This window comes from Spermophilus citellus (assembly GCF_964194105.1).
Source record: "Spermophilus citellus genome assembly, chromosome: 1".
NCBI classification, from domain to species: Eukaryota; Metazoa; Chordata; class Mammalia; order Rodentia; family Sciuridae; genus Spermophilus; species Spermophilus citellus.
The window spans coordinates 34,547,795-34,563,695 of NC_138182.1; the positions used below are offsets into that span (position 1 = coordinate 34,547,795).

The window sequence follows — 15,901 nt, forward strand, 5'->3', positions numbered from 1 at the left end:
TAAAACTTCTGGCTTGCTACTAAATGCTTTGTGTTAAAAAGGCATTTCAGGGAAACTCTTTCCTATTTTGTCTTCTGTCTGTGTTGCTATAAAATAAACATGACTGTCAGCTAACATGCCCTGGTTCAACAAACAATTCTGAAACACTATTATATATGATACCCTGCAGTCAAAGATCATCATTCCTCACTAGCCTGATTTTGGAGGGTAGCTATACATAGATCATGCTTTTAAACTAGCATTAACCTCATGCCCCTTTATATTCCCTCCAATATTGCAGGGACTGAAGCCTGGAAACATATTTGCAGAACCTTTAGTAAGAAGTTGCATAAAATGAAAGCAGAACGGACCCAAAACCCATCAGTCTCTTTCAGAAGTAGCAGACAGTCGCAGGTGCAGCCCCATCAGATCTTAAGTTTTGTTTAAAAAAAAAAAAAAAAAAAAAAAAAAAAAAACCTCCCAGATACTCCCATACTAACCATGTAACTCAGTGGTAGAGGCAGCTGTGACCACTCAGTGTTTCTTTCAAATCCTGACCTGGCAGCACAGTAATTTCCCGACTCCTTGAAAATTAGCTGTAAAACTGGGACTTGCTGTTGGTCCTCCTAAGTGTGTTATAACTTTAGGTCTTTGAGAGGCTTTGAAACCACCTGCAATGACTCTCTTATTACTTGGAACACCAAAGCAGTTTAGTTTTTCCAAACCAAACACTGACTGATTAATCTGTCCTCTAGCCAGAAGTAAGAGAGTAAAATATAAACAAGGGTGTAGCTGTCCTCGTGCTTTCTCTTCCCATTATGAGCCCATTCACCTTCACTGATGGATAGCTTCTGCCATTTGTATTCTAGATACTCTCCCATTCTGAATGTAGTGTCATTACAACTATCTTGAATAGATTATGATAGAGTTTAGTACAGAAGTCCTAAGAATCTAGACAAATAATCTCCAGAAGTCTTTTTTTTTTTTGAAAGCCCATATTTAGGGAGTCACTGGATTGTCTGAATATTTTCCTATCACTAATTTCATGTTCAAATCACAGTCATTCATTTTGATTTTGTAACATGCTGCATCTGCTTGTAAAATTATAAGCCTTCTGTTAAAGTTATCTCTTCAAAATGATGCCTCCTGTGGTGTTTTAGTAAGAAAATAGTGGTGAACTTCAAAGTAATAACAGAGCTTTGAAAATTAAATCACCAGTAAGTATATAGGGGCACTCTATCTCCCTCCTCCCTCCAATTCACCCTCCATACCTTCATCAGAAAATCTCTTTATAAAAAAATCAAAACAAAGCAAAAACTTTCTGATTAAGGCATCACTGTGCTCAATTTTTTCCAAGTCTTACCAGGAAGGCAGAAAAAATAATGGACTCCTAAGCATGACATATAGGTTCTTCCATGATTTATTCATTTCATATGCTTGTCTGGGTATTGACTCCCCTTTAATACACACTTAGCCATCTAAAAAGACTGGACCACTGGCCATGAACCAGACTATAACAAATCTCAGTTGCTAGCTTGTGTTTTTCTCTCTCATATTGCTGTCTTAAAATCTTACCCACTCTTTAGACCTCAGACATCATTTCTCCATAAATAGTCCTTGAGCACATCAACTCTTTTCTTTAAATTATCTTAGGAATTTTTCTTTATTTCTTTCAGAGGTTTGAGACATTTCACAATAGTGAGAAAAACAGATGAAACCATAGACTAGAATCTAGCAGGATGACCAAGATTGACAATAGAGATTTTGAAAATTACCACATAGAAGCGATAAATGCAAGTTCTATTAGAGCTGATTACAGTTTAAGCATTCTAGTGGACATATTCAAATGCAGTTTGCCTTTTCTATTTTGGGGAACTGCAAAACAAAAGACACACGGCTTGAAATTAAAAAAAAAAAAACTGAACCCAATCAGTGAAAGTTGTTCAACTATGATCATGTTACCTTTTGTGGCAATTACCTACTACAAAGAATGCTTGTTCTATGCTTGGTGAACTTATATTTAAAAGTTGGGTTAATTTCTTTCAGTTCTTTTGGAGATAATTTAAGCATATTGAGAAAGACTCTTCACAGTATTTTTTGCTAAAGCAAGGTTCTAGTTATTTATTCATCAATGCATTCATTCCCTTGACTTTGAAGCATATATAATATGCAGAGTTTAGCAGTTAGAATTGAAAAAATACTGGCAAGTTTGAAGAACAATGGGTGTGGGTGATTGGACCATGGATGTCATAAAGAGAAATAGAGAAATGATTTCCAAGGTCAAATGAAGTCAAATCACCAGGATTGTAGATAATTAGGCAAACTATATTGATTTTTTCACTGAATAAAGGAATTGGTGCGATTTATGGTATAGGAAAGAAGATAATAAGGGGTATAATATAGAAAAAGTATAACTAATATAGGTATTATGTTGGGAACTACTTCCTTATTCCACTATTACAGTCGTCTATGTGAAGAAGTGATTACAAATACAGTAGAAAGAAAGAAAAAGGAAGGGGAAGAGATGGATAGAGACTTTGGAAGTAGATGTTCTAGGACTGGAACTTGAGATGCCTGGAGCCAAAGCAAGTTTGGCTACAAAATTTGAAAGGCCCAGTGTAAATGCATGAGTAAAAAAATGAAAGTTGGGCCGGGGATGTGGCTTAAGCGGTAACACGCTCGCCTGGTATGCGTGGGGTGCTGGGTTCAAACCTCAGCACCACATAAAAATAAAATAAAGATGTTGTATCCACCAAAAACTGAAAAATAAATATTAAAAAATTCTCTCTCTCTTTTTTCTATCTCTCTCTCTCTTTAAAAAAAATGAAAGTATAGAAACCCCTTATCAAGCTTGTTCCCAATCTGTTCCTTTAAAGTCTTATTACTTGAGCTACAGATGTAGCTCAGCAGTGAAGAACTTGCCCAGCATGTATCAGACAGTGTTCAATCCCCAACATGACAAAACAAATAAATAAAAGTGAAATCTTATTACTTATAAAATTTAAGAAGTGTAATATAGATAATGATTAAGAACATAGTTTTCAGAAATGTGAGAAAATATTTGGTGTTATAATTTTATTTATGTAATTTAATTTATATAACGATAAATAATATGCTATATTAATCAGGCATAAGATTTTTCTGACTTATATTTTCACAATCATTTATTATGGTATTGTAATTTATTCTTGAAAATACTTTCTTTTCCATCAAATAATTGAAAGTGACAACAGATGCTCTTGGGAAAGACAACATCTCAAGTAATTTTTTGATAATTTTTACTTTGGAAAAGAATTTCTTTTGCTGGTGCAAGTGTTACTGGAACTCCTCAGAGCATTTTCTAGGCTTTGAAAACATTGGAATAAATTTTTAATAAAACATTACAAAATGTACACTTGAGATGGGTAGTTTTAGGAAGTCATAAAATAATTTTTCTTAAAAAGTTTAATTCTTACAAATCAGTTTGCTATAAATGTTTTTAAATGTAAATTTGCAATTCATAAATTTACTTTTAACTTTCTTTTATAATGTAAAATTTTCAAATGGCATTTCAATGTTTCTGATATTTCTTTTAACTTGTGGAGATCACCTGTGTAAATCATAAAAACAGACTCATAATTTAAAACACCTGTTTATGCACTTTATTACTTAAATTATCTTTACTTACAGTATTTTTAAGTACAAGAAGTTAATCCTAAAACTGTCTTCCTTGAATATATGCTCTTTTCCATCAAATGTGATGAGCTTTAAATTTTATTTTTCTAAGTCTATGCATATTTGTTTTGAAATACTGCAATGCTTTTCAAAACCAGAGATTCTTTTTTCTATTTATTTATTTATTCTTTTTAGATATACATGACAGTAGAGTGTATTTTGAAATATTATACATACATGGAGTATCACTTATCAAATTAGGATCCCATTTGTGGGTTGTACATGATGTGGAATTTCACTGGTTGTGTATTCACATATAAGAATAGAATAGTTATGTCTGATTGATTCCCACCCACCTCCCTTACCTTCATTCTAAACTCAAGTAGTCTAAGAACTCCTTGATATGCCTTATTGCAATGTCAAGGTGTACACAAATAGTTTGTAACTGCTGAAATTCTGCTTGCTGTTTTCTGGCAGCTCCCATCCAGTCCAGCACTCTGGAGGAAGTATTAACATTTGTGCTGATACTACAGTAGAAAGGCATCAGGGACTGAGGGTAAGCTAGCCTCTCATCACAGGCCAAGGTGCATCCAACCAGGGTCACAATCACTTCTGGTGGTACTATCACCAATGACTACCATTCTGAAAACAGGAATTACTTTGCCAATTCCTTAGTGTCTCATGGCCCATAGAGCTCCCTCAGTCATAAAGCTGCCTACCCACCAGTGCAACTTCTGTGCACTGCCCCCTGTGCCCACACCTACTGCTGGACCCAACCCTGCTGCCTGACATGTCACCTCTGTTCATGAGCCTGCTGTTTGTCCCATCAGACTCCACTTACAAAACACAAGTTCGAACATCAAATAAAGAGCATCCAGATGGTAAGGGCAGAGCATTAGGCCTAAGGTGGGTGGCAGGGGCTTTACAGGATTGGGACTGTGGGACTCACAGATCTCATGCTCATGAAACCATCCCTGGACATGAGGAAAAGGAAAGAGTCTGAGATGACTGTGAATTCTTGAGATCTGAGTGAGTGACATTTACCATTAACAGAAACCAGCCCTTGAAGGATTAGTTCTGAAGGGATAGTAGACGATGGAGGCAGGAGATAAGAAGCTCAGCTCTCATAATCAACTGAATGGTGAGGTAAAATATAAAACTAGCCAAAGTTTCAGCAGTGATCAATTTTGGTGGAGACTTGTTTGCCAGAAACAAGCAGTTGTGAAAGCTCTCCACATTCCCACTTTCTTTGCCTTTTTTCTTGTATTGTCTTTTCAACTTCAGTCTCTCTTCCACCTCTCTTTCATGTCCAGTGCTATAGTTTGAATGTTGAATGTACCCAGAGGCCTGTGTGTTAAAGGCTTGGTTCCTAGTAATGTGCTATGGGGAGGTGATGGAACCCTTGGGAGGTGAGGTCTTATTGGAGGTCCTTAGATCATTAGGGTGTGTTCTCAAAAGTGCTGATGGGACCACAGCCCACTCCTCTTACTCTTTTTTGCTACATGGACATGAGGTGGGCAGTTTTGTTTTGTTTTGTTTTTGCTACATGGTCCCACCATGACGCACTGTATCATCAAAGGCCAAAGCCACAGGGTCAACTGATTATGGACTGGGATCTCCAAAACATGAGTCAAAATAAACCTTTTCTCTTCATAATTATCTTACATATTGTTTGTGATGAAAAGCTAATTGACACACCTGGGATGAGGTAATTTAATTCCAATGTAGTTAGTGCAGCTCTAATGCCTATATCCAAATTATTTGACTCTCCTATGAAAGGAATGTAACTGCAACCAAAAAAGTGGAAGTGACACATGGAAGCCATGCACTTTCAGCCTGATTCTGTCGGTGCTCTTGAAGCAGAAAATGAGGGTCATTATGCCAAGATCTGGAAGCAACTCTTTATTAGTGGTACCATGACCTAGAGGGATTATTCCCAAAATCTGAGCCCCAAGTGCACCAGGGCTTTTACTTTTATACATAAGCAAGTTTGGGGTACACCAAGGCAAGGGAGTTAGGGCAATTCTAATGGGGGGGTGCATTCTACATTCTTTATATGGATACAGGCTTGTCAACAGCCTAGGTCCTCTTAGTTCATACAGCTTGGTGATTTTTACTGTAGCAAGCCTAAAGAGGATTGTTCTGTCCACATGGCTTTGTTTCCTGCTTCTACTATTGCAGTTACCTTTTACAGGTACATGTAGGCCATTGCAAGCCTCCATGGTTGAATGTCACCATGCAGAGCTGCTTTGTGTAAATGTGCAAAACCATAGTCTGTCAGCTCTTAAACTGCTAAATTTCTCATTCTGTTCTACCATATTTCCCCCTTTGATGTTTGAATATTGTTCAGGTTAGACAGCATCAGTCTTGTAGTCTTGGTTGGCTACGAGCTGATACTTGTACATAGCTGAGAAGCAGTAGGACAACACTGATAGAGATTTTGAATCTACCTAGAAATGAAAACCATCCTACAAAGAGACTATCTATTCTTTCAGGTCTGCACCAGGACATGGGCTACCTTCCTGACATCAGCAATGTCCACTACTGCCTATCTTTTATCATCTATGTTGAGACAACAATATCACTGATTGAACTTTTTACATATTTCTCCCTCTTCTGTGAAAAAGCATAATGGTTCATTTGAATTGTTGACTTGATTATACAAAGAAATGCTGAAGATTAAGAGGTTTCTGGGTGTGTCAGTGAGAGTGTGTCTAGGAGTGATTGGCATGTGGGATAGAGAATTGGAGAGTCTCCCTAAGCTTGAGCAGCACCATCCAACAGGCAGGTGGCTTGGATGGAATAAAAGTTGGAAGAACAGCAGCAGATGCAAGCTCCATTCTTCTTTAAGGGATTCTTGATGGCTGCTACAATTGCCTGAAGATATCAAACTCTCCTTCCTTCCCTCTTCAAAAGCAGATTCTGTCAGTGATTCTCCAGGGAGTTTCCAGAGGCCTTTGGTCTTAGACTGTGGAAGTGTCACTTATCTCTCTTGTTCTCAGGTGTCAAAATCTTGGACTACTGGTTCCTCTAGCTCTCCAGCCTGCAGAAGGCCATTGTGGACTATCCAGTTTCTGGTTGTGTAAGCCAATCTAATAAATCCCCTTTTTATAATCATATTTCCTGTTGATTATGTTCCTCTATAGAACCCTGACTAATACAGAAATTGACACAGAAGTGGGGTTGTTGCTATAACTAACCTGGTTCAGAATATTTGGGAGATTTTTGGAATTAGTTGGAGGAATTTCGGGATATATAGCTATGTAAGCTGGAAATGCTTGGTGAAGTACTACAATGTTTAGATTGTTGTAAGTGGAGCTTAATGGCCAATTTTGGTGGGAGCCCAGAAGATCAGAATGCCAATAGGACCATATACAGTGAAGACAGGGCTCAAGAGGGTTTAGTAGAAAAGGAGGAGACAATTAGTAATTGTAGTAGAGGCCATTCATGTTATGATCTGAGAAGTTGTCTGCATTTTGCCCATGTCCTGAGACTTTCTGTGAGGATGATTTTTAAAAGCAATGGACTTCTTCATCTGGCAGAAGAAATTTCTAGACAGCATAGCATTCAGGAAGTGGCATGGCTATTGCTGGTGGTGTTTAGTCAAGTTTATAGTGATATTCAGAAAGAAGAGCAGAAAGATTTTTAAAACTTGGACATGAAAGGCAGAAGTGAAATGGAAGTTGTAGTTGTTAAACACATTAATGCCATTAAAGAAATGCTTAAGGCTTTGCCCAGAGACAATAAGAAAGATGGCTTGAGGGCATCTCAGGAGCTGGCAAGATCACACATGTCTCAGGTTCAAGGGAGTAAAAGTGAAAATTCTCTTGAGAAGAGACCAATGGGGAATCCTTCTTGCACAAGGGGGCCTAGGAATTTTTTTCCATATGCTCAGCCACTCAGACACTCACAGGCTACTTTATCCAGGGTCATTGGAGGACTTACTACTGTTTGAGATAGTGACAGACCTTGGCTTCAACCATGTGGTGCTGGTTCTGCAGGAATACAGGATGCTGGATTTAGGAGGTCATGGCAGTTTCCACCAAGATTTAAAAAGAAGGCCTGGTAGGCCAGGAAGGGTACAGCAGGGTGAGAGCCCCTGAGGGCATTCCCTAGAGGAAAAGTATGGAGATGTAAAGAGGAAGCCAAGCTTTGGTGAACACCCCAGAGATTAAGAAATGCCAGTCATGTGGGACATAATCCTAGGCAAGCTGCAGCAATGAAGCAGAGACAGGCCAACAGGAAGGCCAGTTGGGATGTAACCAACAAGGCCAAAAGGTGGAGCTACACAAGCCCTGTGGACTGAATATCACCATGCCATGTGCCCCAGATGCCAGACGTGGGGCTACAGGACTTGTTTGCCCAGCTGAATTTTGTTCTTGTTCTGTCCTATCCCGTCTTTCTATGCCCCTAGTTTTGTAAATGGAAATGTTTACTCTGTACCATTATATATTGGATACTTGTAAGTTGCTTTTAATTTTACAGGAACTCATGATGCAAGTTTGCTGAGTCTCACAGGAGACTTTGGACTTGAACTTTTGGGCAATCCTTAAACTGTTGAGACTATGGGGACTCTTAGACTTAGTACTAACTGTATTTTGCATTTTTGTGAGATGGTCATGGGCTCTTCAGGCTAGTGATGGAATGTTATGACTTGGATATGAGGTGTTCCCCCAAATCTCATGTACGAGACAATACAAGAAAGTGTGGAGGAGAAATGATTAGGTCATGAGAACCTTAAGCCAATCAGTGAATTGATCACCTTGATGGGATTAGTTGGATGGTAAGTGAAGACAGAATGGATGTGGTTGAGAAGGTAAGGCATCAGATGCATGGCTTTGGTGTTTGTGTGTGTGTGTGTGTGTGTGTCTGGCAAGTGGTGATCTCTGCTTTCTGATCACAATGTGAACTGTTTCCCTCCACCACACTGTGCCACTATGGTGTCCTGCCTCACCTTGAGCCCTAAGGAATGGAGCCTGCTGTCTATGGACTGAATCCTCTGCCAAATAAAATATTCCTCCTCTACAATTTTGCTGGTCAGATCTTTCAGATACATCATCAAAAAATCTGACTAATACAACACATAATCCAACTCTAAGTGGTTTGGTTGGTTGTAATCTTTGTTATTGCTTACGGTCTAATAATTCTATATTATATATTAGTCTTTTGACGTCTCTGTCCTTGGTCCTGGACCTATTGGTCTGTTGTGCCTATTGGTCTGCCTTTTGATTTCCTTGGACAGTGATCAAGTTTCCCTTTTGGTGGCCTTGGCAGTGTATTACAGCTTCAACCATATGTTGACCAATCACCCCACAGAGTGACTAGAGGATGGCTTGCAAGTCATTGATGAGTTGTGATAGGCTTCTGTTGGAGGATGAGTTTTTCAGGCTATTGTGGATCTGTTTTTCAGCTCCAGTAGATGCTACCAGTTTCAGTTGGATGTGATGAATCTAAGGTCACCTTAGCCACCTTGATAGCATTGGGCGTACATAAAAGAACAGTGTAGGGACCCCTCCACAGGGGCTTTAATGGTTGGGTGTTCCATTTTTTTACCCATACTAGATCCCCTAGCTGATAAGGGTGAATTGTAATAGAAAGACTGATTAGGAGATGATCTTGGACCCATTCATATAGCTTAATTAGAATTGTCCCCAAGTCTTGTATCTGTTGTTTCAGGGGGAGATTGCCAATTTCTGTCAAGTCTCCTTTAAGACTTTTGATTAAAGGTAGAAGCCTTCCATACAGAATTTCATAAAGAAAGAATCTGGTTTGTTTATAAGGTCTGCATCTAATTCTAATTAGGACAATGGGCAGAACTTGTGTCTATTTTAGGTGGGTGTCCTGGCATAATTTACCTAGCTGGTGGTGATCTTCTGTGTTCCATGTCATGTACTACACTTTGCCTGAACTCTAAGGGCTATAGGCAGTGTATAGTTTCCAGTGCATTCCTAGACCAGATGCATATCTTTTAATATTGTTGGTAAGAGCAGCCTCCAGATCTAGTGTCAAGGAGGCCAATTTACTGCTGGATTTGGATGCAGCCATGCCTATTGGTCTGCCTTTTGATTTCCTTGGATAGTAATCAAGTTTCTCTTTTGGTGTCCTTGGCAGTGTATTACAGCTATTTTCTCAGCTTCTAATAACTCAAGTATTTCTTGGCCATATTGAACATCTTTGCCTCCTGAATTTATGAGTCCTTTTTCCTTATATAGAGCTCCATAGATGTGCAGGGTAGCAAAGGCATACTTCGAGTCTGCGTAGAAGTTTGGCCCCTAGCTGCCAGTTGTAGGGCTCAACTGAGAGCTATAAGTTCAGCCTTTTGGCAGAGGTGCCACTAGATAACTTTTTGGCCTCGAGGATGGCATGGAGAGTGAGCACTGTATAAACCTACTAGCCTTTCTCCTTGGCTGACAAAGCTGCTGCCATTGGTGAAGTACTCCACATCAAGGTTACTAAGTGGCTGATTGGTTAGATCAGGATGGCTAGAGAAGACTTCATCCATAACTTCAATACAATTATAGTCTAATCCTCTTGGATTTGCAAAAGGAGCATAGCAGGAATTCAGGTCTTTACTGACTTGATTTGGATGTGTGGGTTGTCACATGACATACTCCACTATCTGGTGATGCAGGCATTGGTCAGTCAATATTGTCCTTAATATTACACGAGAGTTAAAACTGTATAAAGAACTGGTACTACCAGTTTCAGTTGGCTGTGATGAATCTAAGGGGTCACCCTTAGACACAATCAATATGCCTACTGTCATCAAGAAGGTCATTGGAAAGAAATTGACCCTGAAAAGCTACTATCAGGGTTTGACCTAGGGTCTATCTGTCTGCTTCAGTCATCAATAATGCTGTTGCCGCTAGGGCTTGCAGGCAAGGGGGCTATCCCTTGGCAACAGAGTCTAGTTGTTTAGACAAAAATGCCACTAGTCGAAGCCATTCACCAATTAAATAGGCACCACAGCCACTGTGCCATTTCTCTTGTGCACATAGAGGAAGAATGGCCTATTTAAATCTGGGAGTCCTGGCACCAGAGCTTGGGAGAAAACCAGTTTGAGATCTTCAAAGACTTTTTGCTGCAATTTTCTCTATTGTAGCGTGTCTCATTCTACTTGTTTTGTGGCTTCATAGAAGGGATTTTCCATGACAGCAAATTTGGGGATCCAGATTCAGTAGAACCATGCTGTTCCTAGGAACTCTCAAACTTGCTTTTCAATGCCCAATTGTTCTTGGTGAAGAACTGGGTACTGCCACTATCTGACAGGGATTGCCCTTGGCGGGAGCTCCACTACCATGGGAGGAGCCTATTGGGTAAGTCCTGGATAATCACCTTTAGTTCTAACTCCTGGAACATCTGGAAAAGGCAGCTCTACTGGTTTGGCTGGCTCCTGTGGCACAAACAACCACCATCCTTCTGACTGTTGTAGTGACTGTCCAAGAGAGAGAGTTGCCTTGCCATTGTGAGTGAAGGTGATTTGTGCTTAGAGTTTTGACAGGAGGTCTCTCCCCAGTGGAGAAACAGGATAGTCTAGGAGAAATAGGAATTCATGAGTAACCTGGCAAGTTCCCATATTGAGTAAATGGGTATTCAGAAACAGTTGATTAGCAGCTGCTCCCATGGCCTTACCACCATTGTTTGTCTTCCAGATATGGAGCTGATGGCTTGGGTGACCACAGAGTGTTTCAGCATCTAGTCCACCATAAAGTCTACTGGGAAGCCCTCTACTCATTCTGACCCTAGGTTCTTGTAGACCTAGAGGAATAGAGTCTGTCCTAGTCTTCTGAACATTCTTTCAGTGATACCATGCTAATAAAATCTTCCAGCACCAGAGATGTCTTTAAGGGTGAGTATCTTCGCCTTCTGTCTTGTTCCCTTACTTTTGTGGCCACAGTAGCTTTTCAGGGCCAATATCTTTGCAATGACCTTCTCCATAACAGTCGACACATTGATGGTATCCTAGTCACCTCAGTCTGTTGAACTGACCATGGTCTGAAGAGTCTCCTCATTCCTATCCTCCTCTTTGTCCCTGATTGTTTGGGTCTGATTTTTTAGACAGGGCTGCTGCCAACATATCCATTTTCTTCATTATTCGGTCTTTTGTTTTTCTGGTGGACCTCTGGATCTCAGTTGACAAAGACCTCTATAGCAACCCCAATAATTAGCTGGCTTGCATTCATTCCAGCAAAGCTCTTTGGCTTTGGGATCTTTTGGCAAATGTCTCCCTGGACTTGACTCACAAAGGCTGCATTGATGATTCTTTGGTTTGGGGGGTGGCTTCTGGATCAAAGGGGGTGTATAGACAAAATGCCTCCTGCAGACATTCATGGAACTGGCTTGGGCTTTTTCTGTGCTTTGAAGGACCTCAGTAGTCTTGCTCATGTTCATGATTTTCTTTGCTTTCCTTTTTACATCATTAATGAGAGTTTCTAGGTAGCACTGTCGTCGGTGATAATCTTCAGCATCATTTGGATCCCATCCTGGATCTTCCTCAGGGAACTGGTTTGGGGCATACCAATGTGCATCCCCCGCATCAGACTGGAGCATGTTAGGGCTCCCTGGGTGATCGGTGGTGTTCTTCTGTGTCGAAGAGGGTCAAGAACAGTTACTAGCATTCCGAATAGATGGGTTTATGAGTTTGGATGACAGACTAGAGTTAGTCAATCATGGCTTTTTAGTAAATGAAGAAGTATGATTCTTCCAGTTTAGGAGGTTGGTTTTAGTGAATGGCTGGTACACAAAGACTTGGAGACCTCTCCAGATCTGCACTCTTGGTCAGAATAAATAGGCCTTCATGCCTCTCCTAGAGGCATCTGGAGTGATTCAGGATTCTGGATGACTGGCTGGCTTCTTGGAATTTGGCAGGGTCAGAGAGTTTTCAACTTTGGCTCTGGAGATTGAGGAGGAATGGCAGAGGAAAGCACTGCAGCTCCAGGAGGTCTCTCTGGCAAGAAAGCCTTCATTGAGAAGGGTGAGGGTGTTAGTGCAAACATTGGCACTTTCAGTGGCATAATGTCAGGGAAACCGTAGGGGCACTGGATTGTTCTCTGTCAAGATGGGTTTTTCTTCAGGCCTCTTCACTTTGTTTCTTTTTTTAGGGTATATGATGCCTGTGTCTAAAAGCCTCGTCATCATAACTTTGGAATACTCTTCTGTGTATACTCTGAGCCAAGAAGGTTTGTTTCTGACTAGATCCCACCAAATACTGATATTAAAAAAACCAAAAAACTGATCTGGTGCTTTGGCTTTTCCATGACCACCAGATAAACAGACTGGATGATCTTTTAGTCAATGATCCCTCAGAAGTTCACCTTACATCAAAATTGGGCCACTCAATCTCACAAAGCTTTCTTAGTTTTTGACAGGTAAGTTTTACACCAAAATAAACAGTCCCTTAAAATTCTTTAACATAACTTCAAAAGTAACACACTTTCTCTGATTAACCCAATTCTACCCTTTACCAGAGGTAAAGACAGACACAGAGGGAGTGGGGTTTTGAAGGAAAGGTAAGAGGTACTTTTCTCTGAAACACAAAGGAAAACAACGCAGCTTCATCTGGCCACTCCCCTCTTGGGAAATTGGGGTCCTCTTAGCCTTAGCAGGGGTTTCCACCTAGACTTTGGTTGATGGAAATCCACCTTTGAGTGTATGATGTACCGAGAACCATGGATGGGGACCCAACACTCATTTCAGCACTTTGGTTAGGTGGGAAAGCTTCCTCCACGGTCCATCTTGCTCTTTTACCTGCTTTCACATGACACCCGCCCTCTGCCCAATTTCCAAACCTCAGAGACACAGTTTCACCCATAGCATTCTACTCCTGATAGGACCACTGGGGTGTCACTGTGACACATCTTCACTCTATCCTTTCAGAGCTGATAAGAGTTACAGGGTGTCTATGAGATTTGATCAGGCTCCCCTTCTGCCTTTAGGGGCAGAACTGATAGAACAGAAACACAGTTTCTTACTGATTCAGATGGGCAGAGCTCTGGTTATTGGCCCTAGTTCTCATTGAATTCCATTGTTGCCCTGGGGAACATGACTTTCAAATGAGGAGAGACCCCCCTTAATGGGAGAAATGACCAGTTGGAGCCAGAGGTAGTAACCAGTCTTGTGGCATCCTTGACAGGTCTCTGGGAAACAAGGGAGGTAAAAGACCACCATCTCCGATTCCCATTTTCCCAGCCAGTGCACCAGAAACATAGCCAGAAATGAGGATCAGGACACAGAGATCTGGAAGCAACACTTCATTAGTGGTACATGGCCCAGAGGGATAATTCCCAAAGTCTGAGCCCCAAGTGCAGCAGGGCTTTTATACACAAGCAAATTTGGGGTACATAAAACTCAAGGGAGTTGGTGCAATTCTGTTGGAGGATGCATTCTACATTCTTTATATGGGTACAAGCTTGTCAACAAGCTAGGCACTCTTAGCTCATACAGATTAGGGACTTTACTGTACTAAGCCTAAGGGGGATTTTTTTTTGTCCCCATTGCTTTGTTTCTTGCTCCTGCTATTGCAGTTATCTTTTAAAAGTACCTGTTAACCACTGCAAGCTTCTATGGTTAAATGTCAGTATGCAGAGTTGCTGTATCTCATTGTGTAAAACCACAGGCTGTCAGCTCTAAAACTGCTAAAATTCCCATTCTGTTCTGTCACACTCTTATTCTCTAGATGTCTCCCAGCACAATGTCTCTCAGAACCCAGTTCCAGGCTGTAAGAAGCCCAGAGCACATGGAAAGTTGATGTGTAATTGTTTCTGCCTGCACCTCGCCTTAGCCCAGTCTTCAGTCATCTCAGCCCAGGCACTTACACTTATAAATGAAGATACCTTCAGCTGAGGTCAACCTCTGGCCCTCTGTCCCTTTGTTGTCACCCTCAGCTTTTAAGTCTTCTCAAGAAGGTCCCAGATACCACAGATCAGACATGCCACCCACACTGTGCTTTATTTGAATTTTTAACTCACAAAAATCAAAACATAATAAAATATCTGTTTTATACCAGTAAATTTTTAGTTTGCATCCCTGAAAACATATCTGAGACAGCCTCTTTTTTCAATACAAGTTGAGTCAAAAAGAATTTATTTCTCTTTGACATCCTAGCTTATTGTGGTAAGCTGGGATATTTTAAAGATGTTTACCAAAGTGCTGAGGGTAACAAAATAAAATAAGGAATACAAGTGCAAAAAAGTCTTTAATCTTACAGGGATTAGATTTCTGATACAAGTACATCTAATTTATAAGCATGCATTTTATTCTAAGAACCCAGAGAAGCCTATTTTTGCATTCTTACACTCTTTCTTCAGCTACTTTTTTCTTTGTACTCTGGGTTTGAGTAATGAATCTTCAGGTGGGAAAAATGGAAGGACATATTCCCAGATGAACAGTGTAATGCTGACAGTGCTCCAGGCAAAAATGACTACCATTCTAGGCATAAAAACGCTATCGCCCTCCTTTTTCCCCCTTTATTCTTTTTTTGAGCGAGATCAGGTAAAACCTCACCATGCAGATGACAATTAGGTGAGGCCTTAAAAGACAACATGTACCTGGAAACCTCAACAGATACTTTGAAGAAATGAATGGAATAGGCAAAGGACCGGGGTCGGGGAAGGAACAGTGGCCAAGAGAAATAGTACCCTATTGTTTAACCCATCATCAAAGCTGGGATTTGAGTGTGCTTCTAAAACAGTGAGACATCATAGGAGAGTCTTGGACTCAAAGGGGGACTTCCATAATTCTTCAGCCAAATCAGACAGTGTGCGCATTTTCTGCAGAGCACATAAGCCATGATATTTATTTGAACAGGCTTTCTGAACCTTTATTTGGACTTTTACTTTAATGTCATAGAAGCCATGATATTTATTTGAACAGGTCTTTTGAACCGTCATTCGGACTTTTGCTTTAATGTCATAGAAATATGTCGTTAGTCAAGAGCTGCTCGATAATTTTCCATTTCAGTATTTAATCACATAAGCGATTTTTAAACCATAATTCATTTCAATGGAGCATTGAAAATATCTATAATGAGGACTTTTGAAAATTCTGGTAAATTTCACCCAGTTCTCCTTCATTTATCCTTTTCTGTATATGATTTGAAAAAATCAAAGCGATTTTTAAAACTTGAAAGATCATTTTATTTAATAAGTGTTAGCAGGGCTTACAGTTACAGCACAAAAATGCTCTTCAACAACTCCAAGCAGAAAGTGATTAAAGACGATTGATTTTGGAAAAATTAAAGATATTTCAAAGAGCAGAGCCCACGGGTTCC

At 40.2% G+C, this 15,901-nt stretch overlaps 1 long non-coding RNA gene across 1 annotated transcript in view; it reads left to right on the top strand.

Moving 5' to 3' along the window:
- LOC308652004 overlaps positions 1-11,448 on the top strand; it is a 52,331-nt gene extending 40,883 nt beyond the window's left edge. Inside the window, exon 4 of the long non-coding RNA XR_014022706.1 lies at positions 11,286-11,448. This is a non-coding gene — a long non-coding RNA (uncharacterized lncRNA). The remainder of the gene's footprint in view (positions 1-11,285) is intronic.
- Positions 11,449-15,901: the final 4,453 nt, after the last annotated feature.